General features: G+C 42.5%; 1 protein-coding gene across 2 annotated transcripts in view; it reads left to right on the top strand.

The window, feature by feature from the left end:
* The first annotated feature begins 10,015 nt into the window (after positions 1-10,015).
* adarb2 (adenosine deaminase RNA specific B2 (inactive)) overlaps positions 10,016-27,197 on the top strand; it is a 375,339-nt gene continuing 358,157 nt past the window's right edge. The window contains exon 1 of one of the 2 annotated variants that reach the window (XM_088322572.1): positions 10,016-10,162. The gene's annotated coding sequence lies outside the window, so the exon portion shown is untranslated. The remainder of the gene's footprint in view (positions 10,163-27,197) is intronic. The other variant, XM_088322573.1, reaches the window with a different exon arrangement.

Below are 27,197 nucleotides of genomic sequence, written 5' to 3' on the forward strand. Positions count from 1 at the left end.
CTAAACTAAAAAAAAATCAATCTTGATAATAAAGGAAAATATCTCCCCTTTATAATAATTCTGATTATTTTAATTATTCTTTTGATCTTTTTTGAAAATGCCTGCAGTTTTTTTGTAAAAAAAATTAACAAAGAAAATGTCAGGACCAGAACAGAAACAGGACCCACTTGCGTAACGTTTACCACAAGTTATATTGAAGAAACGAGGAAGGGGTGCACCCAGGATCCGGTGATCGCTCTCGTACTGGGCTTGTGATCCGAACACGGCGATGGGAGTGTCAGGGTCAGAAAACTGGTCGGTAGCCGGGACTGGGAGAGCAAGACGTGGTCGGGGTCAGATTCGAGTCATAAGCCAGAACGAGAGAGCAGACGTGGTCGGGTTCAAAAGCGGGTCGTAAGCTGGGACAGGAGAGCAGACGTGGTCAGGATCAAAACAAGTCGTAGCAGGAGACAGACTGGAGCAGAAACGGGACAGGTGGGAGTCAGGATCGAAAAAGGCTTGCCTTGTATCACGGAGATTTGCAGACGGACTGACACCAGGGGATTGACAGGACTGAGTTCACATAGTGACAGGGAGCCAATCAGAACCTGCGGCGGGGGGCGCCAAATGAGAGGGCACAGCTGAGTCACAGCAGTAATCATGACAAAAAATGCTAAATTATGGAACTATATTATATAAACGACTATATTTAGTTTGCCTGAAAAACAAGCTATGAATTAAATAAAATGAAAAAAAAGGTTTAAAAGGACAAAACGGATCTGCCAAAAGGACAATGACTTTGTTTTGCAGTAATGTATTTAGTTCAATGTGGAAGTATTCTCTAGCATTATCGAATCGATTGTTCTCCAGTGATACGTAACATTTAACATAACAATACCAATTTCCCGAAAGGTATAAACACACTCCCTCATATCCAATAGCCTTTTCCGCTCACAAATAGAGACTAATGAATACAAACGGGAGCGACTAATTATGCCTGATGTGGACGGCGCCACCCGGTGACACATTAGCTGAAAAGTGCAAGTATCTGCGTCAACAGCGGGGAAGGAGCGAAGTGAGTATCGGAAAACCGGATGTCGATATTGGTGCTTGGCAACAAAACGAACGTGGCACTTAATCCTGTGTCCACTCAATCGGCTAATCCACTTTTCGATTGAATGGGTGGAATTATTGAACTCATTGTGTGTGTGCTTTCGAGGTAAGTTCTAAGGCTCTGATTGGCTGTTGGACTCTTTTTAAACTCCAGCCTTCCGAAAAGAACCCGACAGACCGTCTGCGAACCTATGCTCTCAGCTAGGCAAGCTTTTGTACTCTCCGACACTATCCTGCCCTGTTTCCTGCCTGATACCTGTTGCCGACCTCTTTTCCGGACCTGTTTCTGCTCATCCGTCCCGGCCATCGACCTGTTTTTGCCCTGTTTCCTGCCTGATACCTGTTGCCGACCTCTTTTCTGGACCTGTTTCTGTTTTTGCTCCTTCGTCCCGGCCATCGACTTGTTTTTGCCCTGTTTCCTGCCTGATACCTGTTGCCGACCTCTTTTCCGGACCTGTTTCTGCTCATCCGTCCCGGCCATCGACCTGTTTTTGCCCTGTTTCCTGCCTGATACCTGTTGCCGACCTCTTTTCTGGACCTGTTTCTGTTTTTGCTCCTTCGTCCCGGCCATCGACTTGTTTTTGCCCAGTTTCCTGCCTGATACCTGTTGCCGATCTCTTTTCTGGACCCGTTTCTGTCTTTGCTCCTCCACCCCGGTCATCGACCTGTTTTTGCCCTCTTTCCTGCCTGATACCTGTTGCCGACCTCTTTTCTGGACCTGTTTCTGTTTTTGCTCCCTCGTCCCGGCCATCGACTTGTTTTTGCCCTGTTTCCTGCCTGATACCTGTTGCCGATCTCTTTTCTGGACCCCTTTCTGTCTTTGCTCCTCCACCCCGGTCATCGACCTGTTGTTGCCCTCTTTCCTGCCTGATACCTGTTGCCGACCTATTTTCTGGACCTGTTTCTGTTTTTGCTCCTCCGTCCCCGGCCATCGACCTGTTTTTGACCTTTTTCCTGCCTGATACCTGTTGCCGACCTCTTTTCTGGACCCCTTTCTGTCTTTGCTCCTCCACCCCGGTCATCGACCTGTTGTTGCCCTCTTTCCTGCCTGATACCTGTTGCCGACCTATTTTCTGGACCTGTTTCTGTTTTTGCTCCTCCGTCCCGGCCATCGACCTGTTTTTGCCCTGTTTCCTGCCTGATACCTGTTGCCGACCTCTTTTCTGGACCTGTTTCTGTCTTTGCTCCTCCACCCCGGCCATCGACCTGTTTTTCTCGCTGCCAACGACTACCATTGCTCGACACGGAAGTGCCACTCCCGCGTTCCTGCCATCTGCTACCCGTAAAAAGATCATCGGATCATGGATGCACGTACCGTTCTCTTTCTTAATAACACTGAGTAAAACGAACGCTATTGGGTCCCGTCTCCGTTCCTGGTCCGTGACACTGCCGCATCATACAGGTGCCCTGCTTATCCCTAAGAACGCATCTAAACATCCCACTATCCTTTTACAACATAATAATCATGAAAAAAAACACATCCTCCGCCAGAGTCCTCACACACAAAATAAGAGAATTTGCGTTCGCTTCCGGCTTGGTCCCCCAACTCAAGGTTGGGCTAGGGCGTGTTCGGGATTTATTTCTCGCAGGCCCGGTTCGGTTTTGATTTTTTTTAGCCCCAATCTTACCTCGCCACGGATTTTTTTAGCCCCTTTTATCAGTCCGTCCGCGAATCTGTTTTTACACGGCAAGCCCTTTTTCGACCCAGTTTTTTGCTCCTGTTTGTCTCCCGCTACGACCTGTTTTGATCTCGACCATGTCTGCTCTCCCATCCTGAATTACAATCCGTTTCTGATTCCGACTACGTCTACTCTGCTGTCCTAGCTTACGACTTATTTCCGACCCTGACCATGCTTTTGCTCTCCCTGTCCCTACTGACCTGTTTTTCAGTCCTATCTCTGCATGCATGCATGCATCCATCCATCCATGTATCCATCCACCCATCTTAGTATCCATCCCTCCATCCATACAGCTCAACATCTATCTAGCTCAGGATCCCTCCATCCATCCATCCATCCATCCATCCATCCATCCGTCCATCTGTCCATTCATCTATCCATCCAGCTCAGCGTCCATCCAGCCATCTATCCCTGCATGCATGCATCCATCCATCCATCCATCCATCCATCCATCCATCCATCCATCCATCCACTCATCCATCCATCTATCCATCTAGCTCAGTGTCCATCCATCCATCTATCTCTGCATGCATGCATCCATCCCTCCATCCATACAGCTCAAGATCCATCTAGCTCAGGATCCCTCCAGCCATCGGTCCGCCCATCCATCCGTCCATTGGTCCGTCCATCCGTCCGTCCATCCGTCCATCCATCCGTCCATCCATCCGTCCGTCTATCCATCCGTCCGTCCATCCGTCCGTCCATCCATCCGTCCGTCCATCTGTCCGTCCGTCCATCCATCCACCCGTCCATCCATCCGTCCGTCCGTCCGTCCGTCCGTGCATCCATCACTCCCTCCGTTCATCCATCCATCTATCTCTGCATGCATGCATGCATCCATCCATGTATCCATCCATCCATCTTGGCATCCATCCATTCATCCATCCATCCATCTGTGTGCAAAAAAATTGTTTTCAGGTGTGGGGAAGCAACAGCACGGTCTTCAATTTTTCTTGACAAATGCGATTAAGCGAAGATGTGTGTGAAGTTGCAATCTCCAGGAATAAACAAGGAAATGATCACACGGGTCCTTCATGCAAATGTGAGGAAGATGAGGTTCATAATGTGAGCCGAGCGATTTGCTTTGAGGTCATTTATCTTGACTTAGATGTTCTCCTGATAATGAGACACATTTTTTGCATGATTTATCAGCATAGCGGTTTTAATGATGTACAATTAATCTGGAAAGCAGTCGGCATCTATTATTATTATTCAAGTTTGTGACAAATGCGTGTTCACGTGGCTTTTAGAGTATATTTACTTCTGACGGTTTCTCTTTTTAATGCGGTCGTTTTATTTTAATATTCAATATTCAAATGATTGCTAAGGTATTACACAGTAAAATTGATATGAAGCTGACAATATGTTGAAAAGAATAGCACTATTCATCCATGTCGCTCAGTTTCAATCCATCCATTAATCCATCTATTTATCATCCATCTATCCATCTTGGCATTCATCCCTCCTTCCATCCAGCTCAACATCCATCTAGCTCAGGATCCCTCCATCCATCCATCCATCCATCCATCCATCCATCCATCTATCCATCCATCCATCCATCCATCCATCCATCCATCCATCCATCCATCCATACAGCTCAACATGCATCTAGCTAAGGATCCATCCGTCCGTTCATCCATCCATCCATCCATCCATCCACCCATCCATTCATCCATCCATCCATCCATCCATCCGTTCATCCGTTCATCCGTCCATCCGTCCATCTATCCATCTGTCCATCTGTCCATCCATCCATCTATTTCTGCATGCATGCATCCAACCACCCATCCATGTATCAATCCATCCATCCTGGCATCCATCCCTCTATCCATACAGCTCAACATCCATCTAGCTCAGGATCCCTCCATCCATCCATCCATCGATCCATACATCTATCCAACCATCCATCTATCTCTGCATGCATGCATCCATCCCTCCATCCATACAGCTCAACATCCATCTAGCTCAGGATCCCTCCATCCATCCATCCATCCATCCATCCATCCATCCATCTATCTCTGCATGCATGCATCCATCCCTCCATCCATACAGCTCAACATCCATCTAGCTCAGGATCCCTCCATCCATCCATCCATCCATCCATCCATCCATCCATCCATCCATCCATCCATCCATCCATCCATCCATCCATCCATCTATCTCTGCATGCATGCATCCATCCCTCCATCCATACAGCTCAACATCCATCTAGCTAAGGATCCATCCGTCCGTCCATCCATCCATCCATCCATCCATCCATCCATCCATCCATCCATCCATCCATCCATCTATCTCTGCATGCATGCATCCATCCCTCCATCCATACAGCTCAACATCCATCTAGCTAAGGATCCATCCGTCCATCCATCCATCCATCCATCTCTGCATGCATGCATGCATCCGTCCACCCGTCCATCTGTCCATCTGTCCATCCGTCCATCTGCCCATCTATCCATCCATCTATTCATCCAGCTCAGCATCCATCCATCTATCTCTGCATGTATGCATCCAACCACCCATCCATGTATCAATCCATCTATCCTGGTATCCATCCCTCCATCCATTCAGCTCAACATCCATCTAGCTCAGGATCCCTCCCTCCATCCATCCATTCTTCCATACATCCCTTTATCCATCCATCTGTCTGTCCGTCCCTCCCTCCCTCCATCCATCTATCCATCCATCCATCCATCCATCCATTTATGCATCCATCCATCCACCCATCCATCCATCTATCTCTGCATGCATGAATGCATCCATCCATCCACCTATCCATCCATTCATCTATCCATCCATTCTTCCATCCATCCATCCATCCATCCATCCATCCATGCATCCATCCATCCATCCATCCATCCATCCATCCATCCATCCATCCATCCATCTGTCCATTCATCCATCAGTCCATCCATACATCTCCTTATGCATCCATCCATCCATCCATCCATTCATCCATCCATCCATTAAGCTCAACATCATCCATCTTGGTATTTGCCCACCCATCTTTCTTTATGAGCATCTAGTTCATCCATTCTTCATTTTTGAGCAACCTCCCAACCATCTTCCCACGACAGCATCGACTTTGCTGGTCATCGATAAATTCGTCAATCTATGCATTCATACATCCGTCCGTTCGTCAGTCCGTCTGTCTGTCTCTCCGTCCGTCCATCTCACCTATATCATCCATCTATCACTCAGACCTTGTCCAGATTCCCCAGTGTACCATTAAAGGCAAACGGCAATCAATATCAGTTGAAGCCCCGGACTTCTTGAAAGACTGTTGCGGGTGAAGTACATACTAGCTTGTGTTTTCTCTCATTTCTTCATCATTGCTGTTTGTTTTTGCCCTTCCAATCAAAGAATGAACACAATGTTATTTATTTCATTTGGAAATCAGTCTGTGCCTCCCCACACACAAACCTTACCGCACGACACTAGATGACTCATGGTTTCAGCTTGAATCATCAATTATATGATTTTGATTTTATATAAAACAATGGATTCTGTTACGGGTTGTCCTGTATATAGAAGGACTGAAAATCAAAGCCCAGGAAAAACGAATTTGAGGTCCTGGGTGAGGGTCGAGAACGGAGTGTCATCACCATGCGGTAATGGCATATCCAGACCCTGACTCGGAGGATGATGACGATGATGGCGGCACCCTCTTGTTTCATGTGGACCGATATTCGGCTTTTTGCCAAACTTCCTTCTATGGTGTGTTTTTGAGGGAGTCTTTGATGCCAGCTACAAAGTGACTGTAGTCGAATCGGTGATGATAGTCCATGCTAATGCACCCGAATGTTTTGTGATGTCAGTAACAAGGATCTTACAAGGCTATCTTTGAGAAGATACATGGAAAAAGGATTACATTAAATAGAAATTTGCAACATAAAGTATCGGACACTGAGGCTAATTTCGATTTTCGGATATTGTTTTTCTACATCCCAAAGCAACTATTTATTTAAATTAGTTTTAAAATGTCAATGATAATTTTTTTTAATGAATTATATGAACTAAAATGCAAAAATTCTGAAAAAGAAAATTTCTTAAAAAAGGTGAAGCTTGAATCGATTCTTAATACATTGATACTGTCAGGACCAGAACGGAAACAGGACCCAATTGCGTAACGTTTATCACAAGTTTTATTGGAAGAAAGCGGAAGGGCTGCGCCCACGATCCGGTGATCGCTGGACGCGGGAAGCAAGTTGCTTTCGCACTCGGATTGTTATCCGGGTACGGAAGTGGGTCTTCCGTAGCGAGCGATGGCGGTGCCAGGGACGGAAAACAGGTTGATAGCCGAGACAAGAGAGCAAAAACGTGGTTGGGGTCGGAAACGAGTCATAAGCCAGGACGGGAGGGCAGACGTGGTTGGGATCAAAACAGGCCATAGCCGGTGACAAACGGGAGCAAAAACGGGACAGGTGGGAGTCAGGGTAGAAAAAGGCTTGCCTTGTATGAACAGAGGTTCGCAGACGGACTGACAACAGGGGAGTAACAGGACTGGGTTTAAATAGGGACAGGGAGCCAATCAGAGCCCGTAGCAGTTTGCGCCAAATGAGCGGGCATAGTTGGTTCACATCGGTAATCATGACAGATACATTTACAAAAGGCAGGTGATTATTACTGTGCCCCCAGTGGGCAAATATTGCAACAACCTAAAAAAAAACCACAGAAAATCTAATTTAGTTAATACTTTTGCCCATTGAGTTTCAGAGTATTGAGAAAATAAGTAGAAATATTTTTCTTAATTAAAAAAATGGGACTTTAAAATGAATTAAAAAAAATCCCCCCCTAGAAATATGTGTCTGTTTTGTTTTTATAAATAAGAGATAAATAAGCTATATAGAAGCTCTATAAACCTCACCCTTTAAAATGTGAAAAAATAAGACCCTGTCATGAACCGGAACAGGATCAGGACCCAAATGCGTGATGTTTCTCACACAAGGCATTTATTTTATGGGAAATGGGGAGTCATGCGCGTTAGGCAGCTGTCTGGCGTGAAATGATAGGAAGCCAGAGGCCGACGAGATCGATACCAATTGCCGGAGCAGATATCGGACAGAAGGGGTCGATACCGGACAGGATGGGACGGACAGGAATGATATAGAAACAGAATATCAAAATTAAACAGGAAAAACTAGACAGGAACTGGAGAGAATAATAAACAGGACAAAAATAAATGGGAACGAAACTGGAAACCGACATTAAACAACGGGACAAAATAAACGGGAACAATACTGGACAGGAAATACCAACAAGAAACAGAATTGAGTCAAAACTCACATCTTGCGGGGCAGAGGTTCGTTGACGGACTGACAAAGGAAGAGTGAGAGCACTGTGCTTAAATAGACAAGCCGCAGCTGGCGCCACATGGAGGGGGGGTTGATTGGGCACCATGGGAACCGCGACAAGAGAGGAATAAGAAAAGAATGAAGGGGAGGGAGAAAAAGAGAGAGAATAAGAGTGTGTGTGAGAGAGAGAGAGAGAGAGATTGATAAAAAAAAATTAAAACATGGGCAAACCCCCAAAAAACTAATAGAATGCAGCGGTGGGTGTGGGAGAGTAGAGTGGTTTCTCATGCGTAAGGATTTCTTTAATTGTAGGATGAAAATGGTGAAAGTAAGAAAAGGAATGTTTCATAAACAGTCCAAATGACAATCGAAACCCAAAAAACTACAAACAATGACTTGTAAAATTTGTCTTTGAATACCTTGGAATCCACGCTAGCGAGTGGCCTTTATTTGGCATCTGTCAAGGATTTACAACTAATCTTTCTTTCTTGTTACATCAGCCTTCAGTCCGACAGGACTTTTTTTCCCTTTTTATTCTTTCAACTCTCACAAACTGACGTGATCTCCACCGCACCTCTTTGGCGAGCTTCTTAGGTGGGATTAGGTGGGATGAACGTGGACTGAAGGCCTCCGTTGTCTCCTTAGCAATAACCCCGCCAAAGTAAAATCCAGCAAAGCAGAGGATGTCTATTCTTCTTCTCCTTCAAGCTGGTTGGTGAGAAAACAACATCAAAGACCCCAAGGAGTTGAGCGGAGTCATCCTTTGGCTAGTAGCCACTTGGGGAAAACGATTCACGTTATGTTGTTGTTTGGCTTCTGGTAACGTTTTGTATTCTTGTATAAAATTGCATGAACTTAACGGAAACTTTTATGATTCGTCATCATAAATTACACAGTACGGCGGATAAACTAGCTTGGACCATTGATTGCACTGAATGATGGCATTTAAAGTACCAAGAGTATCATATTATAACTCGGATTAACATGTCAGGACCAGAACGGAGACAGGACCCACTCTCAGTTTTATTAGAAGAAAGGAAAGGGTTGCACCCACGATCCGGTGATCGCTGGGCACGGGAAGCAGGTTGCTCTGAACGCGGAAGTGGGTCTTCCGTGGTGAGCGATGGCGGTGTCGGGAACTGGAAAAAAACGGGTCAGTAGCCGGGGCAGGAGAGCAAAAAACTTGGTCGGGATCAGAAAGGAGTCGAAAGGAGAGGAGAGTGGACGTGGTCAGGATAAAAAAACCGGGTCGAAGCCGGGGAACAGACAGGAGCTAAAACAGGTGGCAGTCAGGGTCGAAAATTTTGCTTAACAGATGACAGAAACGAATGGGTTTAAAAAGGGACAAGCAGTTGGCGCGAAAAGAGAGGGCACAGCTTATTCACATCAGAAAGAAAACTAAGTAAAAAGAAAGAAAGAAAGAAAGAAAGAAAGAACAAAAGAAAGAGGGAAATAAAACAAAGAAAGAAGAAAGAATGAAAGAAAGAAAGAAAGAGAAACAGAGAGAAAGAAAGAAAACAAGAAAGTGAGAGAGAGGAAGAAAGAAAGAAGAAAGAATAAAAATGGAGAAAAAAGTGGAACAGAAATAGAGAGAAAGCAAGAAAACAAGAAAGCAAGAGAAAATGAAGAAAATAGAAAGAAAACTAAGTAAGAAGGAATAAATAAAGAATGAAAGAGGGAAATAAAAGAAAGAAAGAAAGAAAGAGAAAGAAAGAAGACCGTTTGTGAAGACCCTCTTAAACTTTTTCTACTTTTTCTGTTCCCCTAATTTTTAGGAGTTTGTAAAATACCTTTTAAAATGACCTGAGCAGTATTATATACTGTAAACATATTTGTTTGCTTGTCTTGTTGTATTCCTTAAAGTCATCTCGTTATTTTCTTCATTTACAGCGAACATAAAACATACTTTTATTTTTAAAGGCAATACTTTTATTCTGAAGGCGTCTCGCCCAAGGCGTGTGTTTCCGACTCTATGGCGGTCATTGAAAAAAGTCCGGGAGGGAAGAAGAGACGGTTTAACAAACTTCACGAAGGAGTTAGTGAGTTTGTCGAGAAAGAACAAAAAACGTTTCATTAGAAGAGAACCTGGCTGGGCAAAAGGTATGTTTATTGATTTTCATTTGTCTTATCGAAGTTGTAGTCAATGTGTTTTAAGACGTGTCACCAGCTGAAGTGCTAATGAGCACAAATTAGCATTAATTAAGGACTTTCCGGTGTCCAAGTAAGTAATTAAAATGTTTATTTCTTTTAAATATGGTCACAATGCACTCTAAGGGTTTTTCCTCGGTTTAAATGTTCTTTTTATTTAAGATTGTTAGGTCAGTCTGTATGCAAATATTTCATTTGACGATGTAAAACTTCTAATATTTTGTGAATAAGAAGACTCATTTAAGTATTTTAATTTTCCGCTTTTCAGCTGTTATGTTGCTAAATAATGTGACAGAACCGGTGAAGTATCAAATAAACACTGTGAAGTATCAGTTAAAAGGCTGGACAATCATTTAGCTTTGTTGCTACAGAGTACTGTAAAATTCGGACATTAAGCCGCGACTCTTTTCGCAAGCTTTCAACCTTGCGGCTTATGCATTGGTGCAGCTACTGTGGTCAGGTGCGGCTTAGGTACATACAAATTGTTTTTTCGTTAAATATACTGGGTGCGGCTTATAGTCAGGTGTGCCTTTACAGGCGGAAATTTACGGTATTTCTCCGTCATACCATCTTTCTTTGTAAATATTTTATGTTTCAAAGTGGGCATTAGTGGCTAATAGTCAGGTGCGGCTTAGGTACGTACAAAATGTATTTTCGTTAAAAATATACTGGGTGCGGCTTATAGTCAGGTGCGCCTTTACAGGTGGAAATTTACAGTATTTCTCTGTCATACCATCTTTCTTTGTAAATATCTTAATGTTTCAAAGTGGGCATTTGTGGTTAATAGTCAGGTGCGGCTTAGGTACGTACAAAATGTTTTTTCGTTAAATATACTGAGTGCGGCTTATAGTCAGGTGCGCTTTTATAGGCGGAAATTTACGGTATTTTTCCGTCATACCGTCTTTCTTTGTAAATATCTTATGTTTCAAAGTGGGGATTAGTGGCTAATAGTCAGGTGCGGTTTCTGTACGTCCAAAATGTTTTTTTCGTTAAAAATATACTGGGTGCGGCTTATAGTCGGGTGCGCCTTTACAGGCGGAAATCTACGGTATTTCTCCGTCATACCGTCTTTCTTTGTAAATATCTTATGTTTCAAAGTGGGCATTAGTGGCTAATAGTCAAGTGCGGCTTAGGTACGTACAAAATGTATTTTCGTTAAAAATATACTGGGTGCGGCTTATAGTCAGGTGCGCCTTTTATAGGCGGAAATTTACGGTATTTCTCTGTCATACCGTCTTTCTTTGTAAATATCTTATGTTTCAAAGTGGGAATTAGTGGCTAATAGTCAGGTGCGGCTTAGGTACGTACAAAATGTTTTTTCGTTAAATATACCGGGTGCGGCTTATAGTCAGGTGCGCCTTTTATAGGCGGAAATTTATGGTATTTCTCTGTCATACCGTCTTTCTTTGTAAATATCTTATGTTTCAAAGACGGCATTAGTGGCTAATAGTCAGGTACGTACGTACAAAATGTATTTTCGTTAAAAATATACTGGGTGCGGCTTATAGTCAGGTGCGCCTTTTATAGGCGGAAATTTACGGTATTTCTCTGTCATACCGTCTTTCTTTGTAAATATCTTATGTTTCAAAGTGGGCATTAGTGGCTAATAGTCAGGTGCAGCTTAAGTATGTCCAAAATGTTTTTTCGCTAAAAATATACTGGGTGCGGCTTATAGTCAGGTGCGCCTTTTACAGGCGGAAATTTACGGTATTTCTCCCACTTTTGAAGCAGTAATTAGGTCAAAGACCTGAGTGTCTTCTTGAAGCTTTCTTCTCCTCTTGGCAAAAGGATGATTGATCTCTCCCTGGGCGATAAGAGGCTCTTCCTTCCCCATTAGGTTCCTGCTGCCACCCTGTCCCACTTTCCCTGAGCTATCATTGCAGGCCCGTCTAAGAGGCCAACCATGACGACAGGCCTGGGACTCAAAGCTATATCAATCTTAGCAATGGCGGCACCAGGTGGGGGGAAAAAGGGTATAGATGTCAGTGTAAATTTTATATTTTTCCCCAACATCTGTCTTGGGTGTGTTAGCAGCGCTTGCACAAACATTTACGTGTGATCTCATGTGTCTTTGATGCGCCACAGGTCCTGTTATTCTGTGAGAAATTACCGTATTCTCTGAACTATAAGGTGCACCCAAAAACCCAAAATGCGGCTTTTATACCGGAAAATACAGTGGATTAAAATTGGAAATGCATTATTACGACTAAATCATGCATACGGCAACTGTTCGGCCTTTGAGGAGCACATAGAGTGGTCTTGGAGTGCTCCCTTTTGGATAACATGCTCATAATAGGCTAAAATTAACATTTGACGAATGTATTTCGTGGGAACTACATATGTTCATGCACTAGATCACAGGTGTGAAACAGGCGGGCCAAATCAGGCCCGTAAAGGGATTGAATCCGGCCCGCGAGACAACACTCAGAGAAGCGCAAGAGAAAAACAAGCTGCAGGTTGAAATATGTCCACTTGATGTTGCCAAAGAAAGGTGCCTCGAACAAAGACACTGTACTTGTATTTCTCTGTCTCTCTGTCTCTTTGTCTCTTTGTCTCTCTGTCTCTTTGTCTCTCTGTCTCTTTGTCTCTCTGTCTCTCTGTCTCTTTCTCTGTCTCTCTGTCTCTTTCTCTGTCTCTCTCTCTGTCTCTCTTTCTGTCTCTCTCTGTCTGTCTGTCTGTCTGTCTCTCTGTCTCTCTGTCTGTCTCTGTCTCTGTCTGTCTCTCTGTCTCTCTCTCTGTCTGTCTCTCTCTGTCTCTCTCTCTCTCTGTCTCTCTCTCTCTCTCTCCCCTCTTTTCCACCTCTTTTCTCCCACTCTCTGTCCCTCTCTCTCTCTCCCCTCTTTTCCACCTCTTTTCTCCCACTCTCTGTCTCCGTCTCTTTCACTCTCTGGGTCTTTTTTCTCTTGCTTTGTTGCTCTTTGTCTCTTTCTCTCTGTGTATCTTTTTAACTTCATCTGCTTTAAGTTCCTTTTTTTCTTTTCTCTTCTTTCTCTCTTCCTACCATTCGCGCTTTCTTTTGTCTTTTCTCTTCGTCTTTTTTATTTCTCTTTAGATTTCTTTCTTCCGCTCCCTTTCTTTCCCCCTCTCTCACGACTTCTGTTTTTATCTCTTTTGTTTCTCACGCTCTCTCCCTCCCTCTCTCTCTTTGTCCCGCCCTCTCTCCTCTTCTCTCCCTCTCTTTTGCTTATTTCTTTTTCTCTTTTTTTTTCTTTCTCTCTAATCTTACTAGTCTGGCCCCCGACAGAATGTTTGTTCTATCGTGTGCCCCCCGAGTTACAATGAGTTTGACACCCCTGCACTGGATATTGTAATTTTCTCGGTTTCCATGGCGCCCTATTGGCCCCGCCCGTGTGTCGCCAGTTGCAGCTCGTTGACAGATTGGCTTTCCTTCTATTTAAGCTCAGTGCTCTCAATCACCTTGTGTCAGTCCGTCAACAAACCTCTGCACCGCAAGACGTGGGTTTTGACTCGGTCCTGTTTGCTGTTGGTATTTCCTGTCCGGTACTGTTCCCTGTTTATTTTGTCCTGTTTAATATCGGTTTCCAGTTTCGTTTCCGTCTATTTTGTCCTGTTCAATTTCGATATCCTGTTTCTATATCGATCCTGTCTATCCCGTCCTGCCCGGTATTGACCCCATCTGTCCGATATCTGCTTGGGCAATTGGTATCGATCTCGTCGGCCTCTGGCTTCCTGTCATTCCACGCCCGACTGCGGCCTAACGTGCATGACTCCACATTTCCCGTAAAATAAAAAGCTTGTGTGAGAAACGTCACACATTTGGGTCCTGTTCCGGTTCTTGATGGTAATAATAATAATTTAAAAAAAAGCTAAGGCTTTTCACTTACCTGAATACGACTGATCTTGTCAAATGAATCAAAGGCGTTTTGTAGGGTTTTTTAAATTTTAGGGGCAGAGGCTTGACTAAAAACAACCACTGTCCAACGACAATCTGGGCAGGTGGAACAGGATCATTTAAAACGTAAATGAATGAATGAATGAAAACTTTATTCGAACATTAAAATAAAAACAGAACGAAAACAATAACTCAGCAACAAAATAATGTTACATAACATGTCCGAAAAGGGGTAGTCAGAAGCAGATGCTTATATTCCCTACTCCTTCATCTTCCCTATTAAATACACCAATGATAATAACACCAATAGTCATAATATTAATAACAGTTATGATATACAAATAGCAACAATAACAACAACATTAACCATCGTTCTAGACACAATCTTCCCAATATCTCGTATCACTCATAACCCATTTTCTTCATCTCTGTATTCCGCTAGTAATGTTTTTTTGTATTTAAATTTGAACAAGTGAATAGTTGGACATTGTTTGATCTCGTCTTGTAAATTGTTCCAAAGTTTGACTCCACACACAGACACACACATACTTTTCCTGGTGGTTCTCACCTTTGGGATTATGAATTTACTACAGCCCCTTAAATTATAATTTCCCTCTTTCCGAATGAACAAATTATGGATGTTTTCTGGCACTATGTTTTTGTTGACCTTAAATAGCAGTTGTGCAGTGAAACATTTTACTAAATCATTAATTTTAATAATTTGGACTGCAGGAATAAAATAGGAGTATGATCTCGATATCCTGCCTTGTGTACGGTTCTAATTGCACGTTTTTGGAAATGGTCTTCATTAATAGAAGTTTGGGGGGTGCTGTAATGTTTTGTTTCCCAAATAGCAACTCTGGGCCTTACAGAATTAACCATTGATCCAGTAAAAGCAAGTCTGTTTATTTTTATCGTTTAAAAATGCCTAAAAACTATTTTTTCCACAAAGACTGAAGGCAAGATTTCTTTATAATTATGACTCAAATTCAAGGGATCATGAAAAATCGATGGAACGCTATGAAAAATATTTGCTCGCATCTCCCACCCGACCTTTACCGAAATGCAATTTGACATTAAACTAATGTCATCTTGATCGATATGCATTTCACAGTTTTAACAGCACATCGATTTTTGTGAGTATACTAATGCACAAAATGGCTGCCCGGCACGTTACAGTCATTTCATTTGGAGGAAATTATGATAGCGTTGTGATTTCTCTCATTCTTTTACTCTATTTATTTAATCCACATTTTTATTTGCTGTAAACAAGGCTGCCCCTCCACCCCCGCCTCAAAAAAGAGAAAAAAAAAATCAATATTTGATTATAAAAAGTGTATTTCTTATCTATGTTGCAGCTATCGTGAGGAAATCTCGTTATCTTTAAAGCTCACCTTGACAAGGTGATGAGGGATTTAGCGATATTTCTCCGCTCACTCTTCTGTTTGAGCAACGGCGTTTTAAATCCAAGGATACATGCCGGACGCGAGGCCAACTGTTGAACAAAGGAACCGAGTTTTAACAGAGTGTTACGCACTTCCACTACAACCAAGGTGAAAGTAAGTTTATCATCCAAATGATGTAAAAAGAAATGATGACAGTGACTAGCAAAAGTTTCGGGCTCCAAAGAAACCATTTTGTCATATTGCCACATTTCAGGCTGCAATTTTAAAGCTAAATACTGAGTTTTCTAAAAAATATGTGGGAAACAATTGTGAAGTAGAATCGAATTATTTCAACATTTTATGTTACAAAGAAAAACTGAAAAGTAGGTGTTTCAAAAATATTGGGATCCTGTATTTTGTCAGTCCGTCTGCAAACCTCAGTTAACTCTAGGCAAGCCTTTTTCGATTCTGACTCCCACTTGATTTTTGCTCCCGTCTGTCCCCCGGCTACGACCCGTTTCTGACCACGTCACGTCTACTCTCCTTTCCTGGCTTCCGACTCGCTTCCGACCCCCACCACGTTTTTGCTCTCTTGTCCCGTTTTTCCCGTTCCCGACACCGCCTTTGCTCGCCACGGAAGATCCACTTCCGAGTACGAGAGCGACTTGCGTCCCGCGCCTAGCGAACACCGGATCGTGGGCGCAGCCCTTCCTCTTTCCTTTAATAAAACTTGTGAGAGACATAACACACTTGGGTCCTGTTTCCGTTCCGGTCCTGACAGGATCCTATTCTTTCAGCTCGACCAACCGGCTCCAGAAGTTCCCGGGCGACAATGTCAACCTAAATGACTAATGAAGACTGAGTGCACCTGAGTCATTAAGTCTGTTTAATGCACCTGAACAAACGATTTTATTTTGGAACTTTCTGACAGAATTATTGGGACAAAAGAACGCAACAGACAGGTCTGGGATAAAGTGGTGGAAAAGTGCAATGCAGGAGTGGGATACAAGAAGATTTGGCAACATTAACAAATCTCTCCGTGCACCGTGCAAGGGTTAATATCAACATGGAGAGAATGTTAAATTACTGAGAACCTAGCAAGACCTGGCCATCCCTCTCAACTTTCAGCCCAAACAAGGAAAAATGCCATTGGATGACCTGCCGGCTTAAACCAGTTAAAGTGGGACAATATGTGCATAAGACAACTATTATTACTATTATTCGTAATCTGCATAAATCTGCCCTTTATTGAAGAGTTGCAAGAAGAACCCTTTCTGAAAGAATACCATAAAAATGCCCGTTTGGCAGTTGTAAGAAGCCACATGGAAAACACAAGTGTAACATGGGTGCTATAGTCAAGTGAGGCCAAAATTGAACTGTTTGGGAAAACACCAGGTTTTAGTTCTTGATGCTGTTTTCATTTTTCTGTGCCCATATGAACTTCATTCATGTATTTATTCAAATCTTTGTTCTGTTTCTGATACATTTCCTGCAATTAAATCCTTTCGTGTTTTGTCCAGCTATAGTCAGAGTAACTTTAATTTCGACGATCTGAATCAACTTCCTTGTTCGTTCTTTTTTGTTCTTTTTTTCAAGCAAATCCGGTGACTTTTCTGCAAATAAATTCTGAATATCCTTTGATTTGTCCATTTAGTTCTCGTCAGAGTACTTTTGATGTCTTTTCTTTACTGACAAGTGTCTGAAATAACGTCTGCCTGGACGCCCGGGGCGTGCATCTTTTACGTCGGGCGTACAACTTACAAAATGTCTCCGCCCGGGTGGCCAACAACTTTCAAGGAAAAAAAAAAGAAAACGAAAGTTTTTTTTTTTCAAATCAAACGTTTTTCGGAATTTCGGTTTGTTTGGCAATTTGCATACCAATCAGAAGCCTGCATCGACTAACTTCGTGCTTTCGGACTTTCCCGAGCGTTATGAAGTCGTGCATTTGCATATCATTTTCCGAAGTAGACGCTCAGAGAATGCAAGAAAAATCGATAACTGGTTAGGATTCAGGCCAAAACCTCAGCCTCAGAAAAAAATATTCAAAAGAAGCTATAAAAATTTATGACGCTACAAAAGGTAAACATACATTAAAAGCATTGTGGAAAGAGGAGTTCACGTGGCTTGGAGCAGACCACCCAACGCAAACTTTGCATGAATGAAGATGAGTCAATACAGGTACATACTGATGGCAGATGGAAAACAGCGATGTCATATGCATGCAATGAATGTTGAAGTACATTTATAATAAACTTAATTTTAAAGTGTTGTTCCGTTATATATTCTGATTAGAAATCCTTAATACTTTGCAATATTTTTTTTTTTGCGATGACTCGTCTTATTGTGTTTTAAGTTGTGAAAGCAACTTTTCAGAGTGTTCGGTAACTTTTAGCATACGTTTCAGACACTGCTGACAAACTTACTAAAGGTTCCTGTTCTGTTTCTATACATTATTGATTAAATCCTGTGTCTCCTTTCATGTTTTGTCCATTAAGATATTGTCAAAATAGCTTTGATGTCCTCAGACACTGATCAACCTAGTAAATTTTCTTGTTCTGTTTCTGCACATTACCATGCAATTCTTTTTCTGCAAATAAATCCGGTGTCTTCTTTTTTTAAATATAAATTTGGTGCTGCCGCATATGTCTGCTTCACCTCTGACCGATGTTCCCTCTAGGCTGCGTGTGTGCGCAATTGCGCACTACCCAGAGCTTTTCCGCGCACAAGAAAATCTAGCCAGCTCACAAAAATCAGGGCTCGAAATTGCAAATTGAGAAGCGAATTAAATCAAACTTACGGTGCATGAAGGTGAAAATACACGGGTTCCCCTGACGCTGTGTCCTAAACGCGGTATTTTGAAGTCAATGTCGAAGTAGAACGAAGTTGAGTAAAGTCAGTAGAGTTTTTCGAGAGCCGGCTTCTTCGGCTCAGCTCACTAAAAAGACCCGACTCTTTCGGGTCCCAAACGGCTCTTCAGGTTGTTTTTGCTTCTTTAATCCCTAGACGACCAAATATTATGTACAGTTGTGCACAAAATGACTTGAAGGAAGGGGGAGGGAATAGAACAAAAAATAAAAAAATACCAAAATGAAAAAGTAGTGAAAAGGAGAGAAAAACGGAGCTGGAAAAAAATCAGAATGAAAGCCAGAAGAAAAGAAAGAAGCAAATAAAGGAAAAAAAGGTAATAGAGAACAAAAAAACAAGAAAAAAGTAACAGCTAGGAAAAAATAAATACAATGAGATTTTTTTAAAAAAAAAAGGAGTAAAAACAGGGAAAAAGAGGGAACAAGTTTGTGTTGCATTCAAATAATTTCCAAATATATCAAGCTAATCTTGTTTCCAACACTGCACTTCCACTAAAAAATGTAATTAAATACAGTTCTGTATCGTGCAACAGACTAAATAAGCCCCCCAAAATGTTCGTATTTTGCGACAAAAGATACCAGGAAAAAAAAGAAATGGAAATCTTGTGGAAGAATTGTAAAAACAAATGACGTTTGTAGGCCCTACAACCTTTGCAATCGTACATGAGTCAATTCATTCAAAAGTGAAAATTAATTTTGCATTGCCGGAAACTCAGCAAAATGTAACTTGATGTCAAGTTATGGACATGTTTGATAATGATTTAGTTGCCACACTTGGGATTATGGTTGCTCACTGTTGTTTCAAGCGTTGCTCACCGACTTTGTGTGAACGCTCAGACCCGTACGGAAAATTAGAGGAAACCTTGCCTCTGACTAAGTGACCTTTCACCATTGAGTCTCATTTCATTTAACACCTGTCCACTGCACGCTAACCTAGCTAGCGCCCCATTATTGTTCGTCCTCCCACAACAATATACGTCCCGTCATATCAGTATTCCTCGCCCACCCCAAAAATTAAGAATTTAATTACGCCGGCACAAAAGAAGGCGGGTTGCTCGCTGCACTTTCATGCTAATGGGGCGACAGGGAGGTTGAAGAAAACGTTTGTAAAGTAATCATTGAGCTACACTTGGTGAATTTTAAACAGCGGAGATAAAAGGTAAGGTCAGGATTGTCACTTCCAGGGAGGGAGGGAGCTTCTCGTCTCATAAAGTACAGAGGAAATCCTGATGTGAGATTCCTAACATCTCGCCGTCTGCGGGCCAAAGATACCGAAAAGTTCAGGACTGGGTCGTAGCATCGGGAATAGACTGGTATTTATATGGAAAGAGTCTTGTGATGTTTCCATAAGAAAGTAGAACTGGCTCTGTGATTTGACACACATGCAAACTCAATCAGCCCGCTACTGAAATTGGTCAAAAGAGATTAGGTTACTGAAAAAGTAGGGGAAATATCCCAATTTTCCGTTTTTCCTCGTTTTGTGTCCTTACCCAGGTTGGGTACGGTTACTTACTGGATTACTTTCAATTACTTTTGGATTACTCCAATACCAAACATGCTAATAAAAGACAAAATAAACTAAATATGAATGAAATGATGACTCACAACACTGGTTTGCTAGTTTAAGATCAGGTAATTGTGTAATTTTGTAACTGTAATCCTGTGCAGTCCTTTGAGACATTTTTGTGATTAAGGGCTATATAAATAAATTTGACTTGACTTGACTTGACAACACGTGGTAAGCTTTCTCTCCTGGCTTTGATCTCTTTGATATCCGGCAAAACTAACATACAATGCGACAGAAACAAAATGAAAATAAATCCAAACAGCTTGCCAACATCATTTTTGCCCTTCCATGTATTCCGTTACTCCCCAAGCCTGCACAAAATTTAGTAATTTTTAAAGTTTCATATTTAGTTTCTTTTGTGAAAATGAGATGATCTGCATTTATATAGCGCTTTTCAAGTCAATGACTTCCCAAAGCGCTTTACAGTGTGCTTCACATTTCCCGATAGCAGCCTTGTATTGCAGCCATGTAAGACGCTAACCTGCTTATTGGAGGTATTAGGGGTTCAGTGTCTTACCCAAGGACACTTTGACAAGCCGGGATTCAAACTGGGATCCCTTGATCCCAAGACGAGCGCTCTACCTCCTGAGCTACTGCCGCTACTGTCTTTTATTAGCATATTTGGTATTGGAGTAATCCAAAAGTAATTGAAAGTAATCAAGTTAAAGTAACCCTAGCCAACCCTGGTCCTCACATGTTATAAACGCAAAATTACAACAATTCTTTTTGGCACTATTGAGCAGACTGGATTCAAAGGTGCTGTAAGGTATTAACATTTATTATACTGAAATCTGCCCACTGCCCGAGGATGAATGGGATGGGCTCTAGCACCCCCGCGACCCTACTGAGGATAAGCGGTGCAGATAATGAATGAATGGATGGATGATTTTTTTTAACCTGTTAGGTTTTAATTATTAAAAATGTACCGTTTACCAAATTGTTCAAATTATCTGACTCCATTAACCAAACACAACCTACATTCACCTAACAATGCGCGCTCGTTTCTTGATGTGAGAAGATGGACAAGAAACCGGTATTTCCACACGGGGGCAGATTTAATTTCTTAAACAATTTAACTAAGTGAACTCCATCGAATTAGCCGAATTAGTGTCGCTCGAGTCTCTGTCAAGCCTCCTCTCTCGATCTCCTGCTTCCCCTCTCGGCCCACGTTTTTCCGCAAGCTGGTGTGCCGGCTCCTCCCATGGACGCGCCAGGAAAGCCCCCACGTGCGGTCCACCCCCACGCCTCGATGTCTGGAGAAACTAAAATCAGCAGAGCGTTTATCACAACAATGCCTGACGTCCTTCGTCAGAGTCCTGTCATCAAATTCCCTCAGCCAATACATTCCGAATTTGGAACAGCGTGACCTGAAGCCCACTCAGTGAAAATCTTCATGGCACTCGATAAATGTAACTTGTATTTAATCGTATAAAATCCTTCATAGTAAAATGTATAAAATCCTTCACCTGCGTTCTTAATTACATTGATGTTACACATGAATAAACAAACGCAAAATCAAAGAAGCACCTTGTTAGTTTCCTTTATCACATTATGCAGCACATGTATTTATTGTGCTTAATTTTGCAAGGCACTGTATGAAATGATGAGGTAAGATTTAGTCAAAGCAAGGATCTCTTCGCAATCAGTGCCCTGATTGGTTAAAAAAAAAAAGAAATGAGTTCCACCTTAGTCTTCGGAATGAAGGGCTCAGTAATCAGGGTAATTGCAAATAATAACCCGCCCCACGGCGAAGGGGCCTGGGGTTCTCAGCTGGCCCCTTCTGTCACGTTCCTTGTTCCCACTGTTAACATCATTAGCATAGCGGGACTTCCGGGCACGTCCCGCTGTTCGGCGTGAATAAGATCGACGCTAAACCGGAGTTTGTCTATTTCCGTAGCTGCTATTTTACATTATGGAATACCTGGCTTGGAAAAGTTAACTTAGGAAGCCATCTTGGACTTATTTCCTGAAACAAGCCGGTTTCTTGTAGAAGGAGAGGGGCGACCATCTTGGAAAATGAACAAAGTACTGTTTTTTTCTGCATTATAAGATGCACATGATTATGAGGTGTACCACCTATCCATCCATTATCTGCACAGCTTATCCTCAGTAGGGTCGCGGGGGTGCTGGAGCCCATCCCAGCTATCTTTGGGCAGTGGGCAGGGGACACCCTGAACTGGTTGCCCGCCAGTCGCAGGGCACACGGAGACAGACAACTCCCTCGCTCATTCACACCTAGGGACAATTTGGACAGGCCAATTAACCTGACATATATGTTTTTGGAATAAGGGAGGAAACCCACGCAAGAATGGGGAGAACATGCAAACTCCACACAGGAGGTTCGATCTCATGACCTCAGAACTGCGCCGCTGTGCTGCCCAAGACTCAACATATGAAACCAAATTCATTCAACATTTGATATTGCACCAGAAAATAAAATAATCAAAAGTAGGTGTTGCAAAATTATGGGCCCCCTTTTGAGTTAATACTACAAGCTCATTTTGCTGCGATCTTTTTCAGGGTAAGTCTCGACAAGTTTTGCATATCTTGAAATATAAATATTTGTCCAATTGACAGACAATTCGCTCGCTCATTCACACCTAGGGACAATTTGGTTAGGCCAATTAACTTGACATGCATGTTTTTGGAATGTGGGAGGAAACCCACACAAGCACGGGGAGAACATGCAAAGTCCACACAGGAGGTCGATCTCATGACCTCAGAACTGTGCCGCACACGCGCCGATCACACCTTTAACTGTACAACTACAGTAAATGCGAGGGTTTTATTAAAAACTATAAAAATTATGAGTATTACAAGCATTTTTTTGGGTGCCTTATTTGTTTGCTAGAAAATGTTACCGTGTTTATGCAATGATTGATCCCTTGAAATAAATCGCCAACCACGATCGCAAAACATTTTGATGTAGTGGCAATCAAAGCTTAGGTCCTAACCTCTGGACCACCGGTGATATAGATGGCACACGAAAAAGCATTAGATTTTCTCTCAATATCACTCCAGCCATATTCACGGTACCAGAGACAAATGTTAGAGAATTGAGAAGGCAGTTGTCCTAATACATAACTAAACAAGGGGAAGAGGAAATTATTCAGGAACAGTCTGGACACCTGTCGCTCATAATGTAGATTCTGAGTAGAAAACATTACGAAAAATGCTATGCGATTGAAGCAGATGATGCTAGTTTTAAGCAAGAAAAATGTAGTTTTTCGATGAGAAAATAAGTCAAATAATCAGCCAAATGCTAGTTATTGGTGCACAGACCACAATGTTACAATATGATGAGCAGCAGGGGTTGCCACCATGGAGTTCACGAGCTTCTAGCAGCCTCCGAAAAAGTAATTGTCTTAGTAAATGTATTTTCCGCACTATAAGGCGCACCGGGTTATAGGGCGCACCCCGAAAAAATAGTTTTTAGTCCTATTTTTGACATACATAAGGCGCACCGGATTATAAGGCGCTACAATGGGAACGTCGACAAAACAGTTAGATAGTTCAGTCAAACTTCTTACCCCCTTAACATTCCGAAAGCTTGCAAAGACGCAAATACGTGTCGAGAACACGTGCGGATGCGGTGTCCGTACGATGTCACTCAAATGCATCGTTCCATCATTCGGAAGGTTAAAGTCTTGGGATTCAAGAAATGTCAACCATTCCTTAGTTTCAATTTTCTTTTTCGCTCGCAGCTTTACTGTGCATATGACAATAAACACTTGGAATTGAGTTTAATTTAAAAATAGACACTCCATTCCATCCATTATCTGCACCGCTTATCACAGAAACATCGAGTTCAGTCTGAAACAAGATACAGGGATAATATATAGCCGGAGTAGCTCACCGAAGTCGTGTTCATAATAATGTGCAGCCAATGTCCTCTTATATCCGTGAGTGTAGTAAATCCAGGAGAATAAAATATTTACAAATACAGTATAGTAAAAAATGCTTTCTGTATGCCGTCAACCACGTGCTATACACATCTTTTTCGGCCAATTGCAGGCTTTGTTTTGGCGTTTAAGCCAATGCCAGCCTGTAAATGATAAAAAGGATCCGCCTCTTGACCTCCGAATAACTTTAGCCAATAGTGATCGATTCAACTGATGATTGACACATCTTTTTTGGCCAATTGCAGGCTTTGTTTTGCCGTTCAAGCCAATTCCAGCCTGTAAATGATAAAATGGATCCGCCCCTTAATCTACGAATAACTTTAGCCAATAGTGATCGATTCAAATGATGATTGACACATTGGGTAGCCAATGAAACGCCGGTAAATGAATCCCAGCATACACCGCGGACTACTTGGCGTTCGGGGGAAAATCTAGTCGGCGGCTGCAAGTTAGTTGGAAGACTTTGCGATTTAATATTGATCCATATATAAGGCGCACTGTATTTAAGGCGCATGGTCAGCTTTTGAAAAAGATAAAGGCTTTTAGGTGCGCCTTATAGTGCGGAAAATACGGTATTCTAAAATTGTGGATCACTTAAAGGGGCCGCCTTTTTGAATCAAAGATCAGGTACTAAACTCTGCAATGTACGCTGATGGCTTCAAAACGTGAGAAGGTTTTACCCGTCTTCGGACTTTGGCACTTTTATCCCAGACAGTTCTGTCAATTGGTGAGAACAAAGCAAAGACTCTTAAAACAAGATCAGCCTTTTCGGTAACCTGAACATATTTTAGCCGTTCTGAGACTCGGACCTGATCTCGGCCATAGATCAACTGATAATGAGCGACCAAACTTTGGGGAAAATCTCAGTGAGCTCTTTCCCATTGTCCTAATTATAGAAGAACAAGAAACAACCATATAAGTCTTCAAGTAGACCAATTTTTGTGTTCTACTCTGCCCAGTTTTTTTAATACCATAACAATCTATAACAAAACGTGTGATTTAGTGTATAGATTTAGCCACATTTGGGATCGTATTAGTGCAATATGCGTTAAGTGCAAAAATAGTCAACATTGTGCAAAGTGAGCATAGGCATGAATACAATTTTACATCCGTATGAGGTAGTGTGTTTGCAAGGGTTTCAGTTTGTTGTGCGGTGTGTGTTAAGGGTGGTAATGGCTCTGGGGAAGGAACTGTATCTGAGTCTGTTTGTTTTTAATGGTAGCACGAAGCGGAGGAGGAGGGGCGCTAACGTAAAGCCTCTAAATAACACGCCGGCAACTGAAAATGTCTACATTTCATGTAAAAATGCGCATTTTAAAAATATAATCGTTATTATTTTGCCGTGCGCTCGCGTGTAACTGGTTAACCCACAGGTGTCGAACAGGCCCGCGAGACAAATCTCAGAGAAGCGCAAGAGAAAAACAAGCTGCAGGTTGAAATATGTCAACTTGATGTTGCCAAAGCCAGGTGCCTCTCACAAAGACACTGTACTTGTATTTATCTCTCTCTCTCTCTTTCTCTTTCTCTTTCTCTTTCTCGGTCTCTTTCTCGGGTCCCTTTCTCTTTCTCGGTCCCTTTCTCGGTCTCTTTCTCGGGTCCCTTTCTCTTTCTCGGTCCCTTTCTCTTTCTCTTTCTCGGTCCCTTTCTCTTTCTCTTTCTCGGTCTCTTTCTCTTTCTCGGTCCCTTTCTCTTTCTCTTTCTCGGTCCCTTTCTCTTTCTCTTTCTCGGTCCCTTTCTCTTTCTCTTTCTCGGTCCCTTTCCCTTTCTCTCTCTCTCTCGGTCCCTTTCTCTCTCTCTCTCTCTCTCGGTCCCTTTCTCTCTCTCTCTCGGTCCCTTTCTCTCTCTCTCTCGGTCCCTTTCTCTCTCTCTCTCGGTCCCTTTCTCGGTCTCTTTCTCTCTTTCTCGGTCTCTTTCTCTCTCTTTCTCTTTCTCTCTCTTTCTCTTTCTCTCTCTCTCTTTCTCTCTCGGTCCCTTTCTCTCTCTCTCTCTCTCTCTCTCTCTCTCTCGGTCCCTTTCTCTCTCTCTCTCTCTCGGTCCCTTTCTCTCTCGGTCTCTCTCTCTCTCTCTCTCTCTCGGTCTCTCTCTCTCTCGGTCTCTCTCTCTCTCTCTCTCTCTCGGTCCCTTTCTCTCTCTCTCTCTCGGTCCCTTTCTCTCTCTCTCTCTCGGTCCCTTTCTCTCGGTCCCTTTCTCTCTCTCTTATTTCCTTATCTTTAATCTACTAGTCCGGCCCCCGACAGAATGTTTGTTCTATCGTGTGGCCCCCGAGTTAAAATGAGTTTGACACCCCTGGGTTAACCCATAGGTTGCTGACCCCTGGCGTAGACCTATTAGTGTTCATTAAATAACATAAACTCAATGAGCTATTACCCGCATATAAAGATTATCACACCGGTTTTTAATGTTTAACTCCTTTCCCTGCCATCTGTGAATGACACCGGAATAACATAATATTCTCAATAATAATATATCAAAATGGAGCAATTAACTCTCCGTTTCAATAAAGTCCGCTAACCCAATTTTACTATCCAACTCCGGGCTACAGGTTCTCCACGGACATTAACTTTTATATCGATTTTTACGACCGTTATCCCCGCACCTGCTTCCTACGCACAATAACCCGTATTTACTTTTCTCTTCATATTTTTTGGTTCATCCCAGAAAGCTTCCAGGCGCTCTTTGTCTCTTCTTTCTCCTGCAAGAAAATCGAAACAAACGCGCCGTGTTTGCTCAAGGGCTCGCAGTCGCACGAATGCATCCCGGAGGGGACGTGCAGGTAGAACTAAACAAAAAGAAATCTTTTATCGCACGGCGGAGATCAAGCCTCCAACACGCGGTTTTCTGTATAGAGATCTTGCGCTAACGTGAGTAGCGCCCTCGGATGAAAACACGCCGTCCAAAAACACTTTTAAACAACTGACGGCAATCCGTGTCAAACATGAGATTATGGAGAAGAAATCAAACCCCGAAATATAAAAGTCGGGGTTCAAAATAGAAACGCGGTGCTGGATCAGAAGTCGGCGATTCCGAAAGTGTCTTTTTACGCAACGTGCTAGCGCTAAAACAGGGGTGTCGAACTCATTTTACCTGGGGGCCACATGTTAGAAGAAAAAACCTACGTGGTCGGGCTAGTAGGTTTAAGAGAGACAGAACAAAAGAGACAGAGTAGGAGAAAGAGGGAGAGAGAGAAGGTAAAAGACAGCAAAAAGGAAAACAAGTGAGAGAACACAATAGAGAGAAGCAGGTAAAAAGGAAAGAGAAAAAAAATAAAAATGGAAAAAGAGATAACGGGAAAGAATTTGAAAAAAGGAAAGATCAAATGAATTGGAAAAGATAAAAGAAAAAGAGAGAAAAGAATGACCATATAAGAGAAAGAAAAGGGGATAAAGTGAGAAAAAAAGAAGGAAAGAGCGAAAGGG

This window comes from Urocampus carinirostris, chromosome 18 (genome assembly GCF_059441175.1).
Source record: "Urocampus carinirostris isolate Australia breed hairy pipefish chromosome 18, RoL_Ucar_1.0, whole genome shotgun sequence".
NCBI classification, from domain to species: Eukaryota; Metazoa; Chordata; class Actinopteri; order Syngnathiformes; family Syngnathidae; genus Urocampus; species Urocampus carinirostris.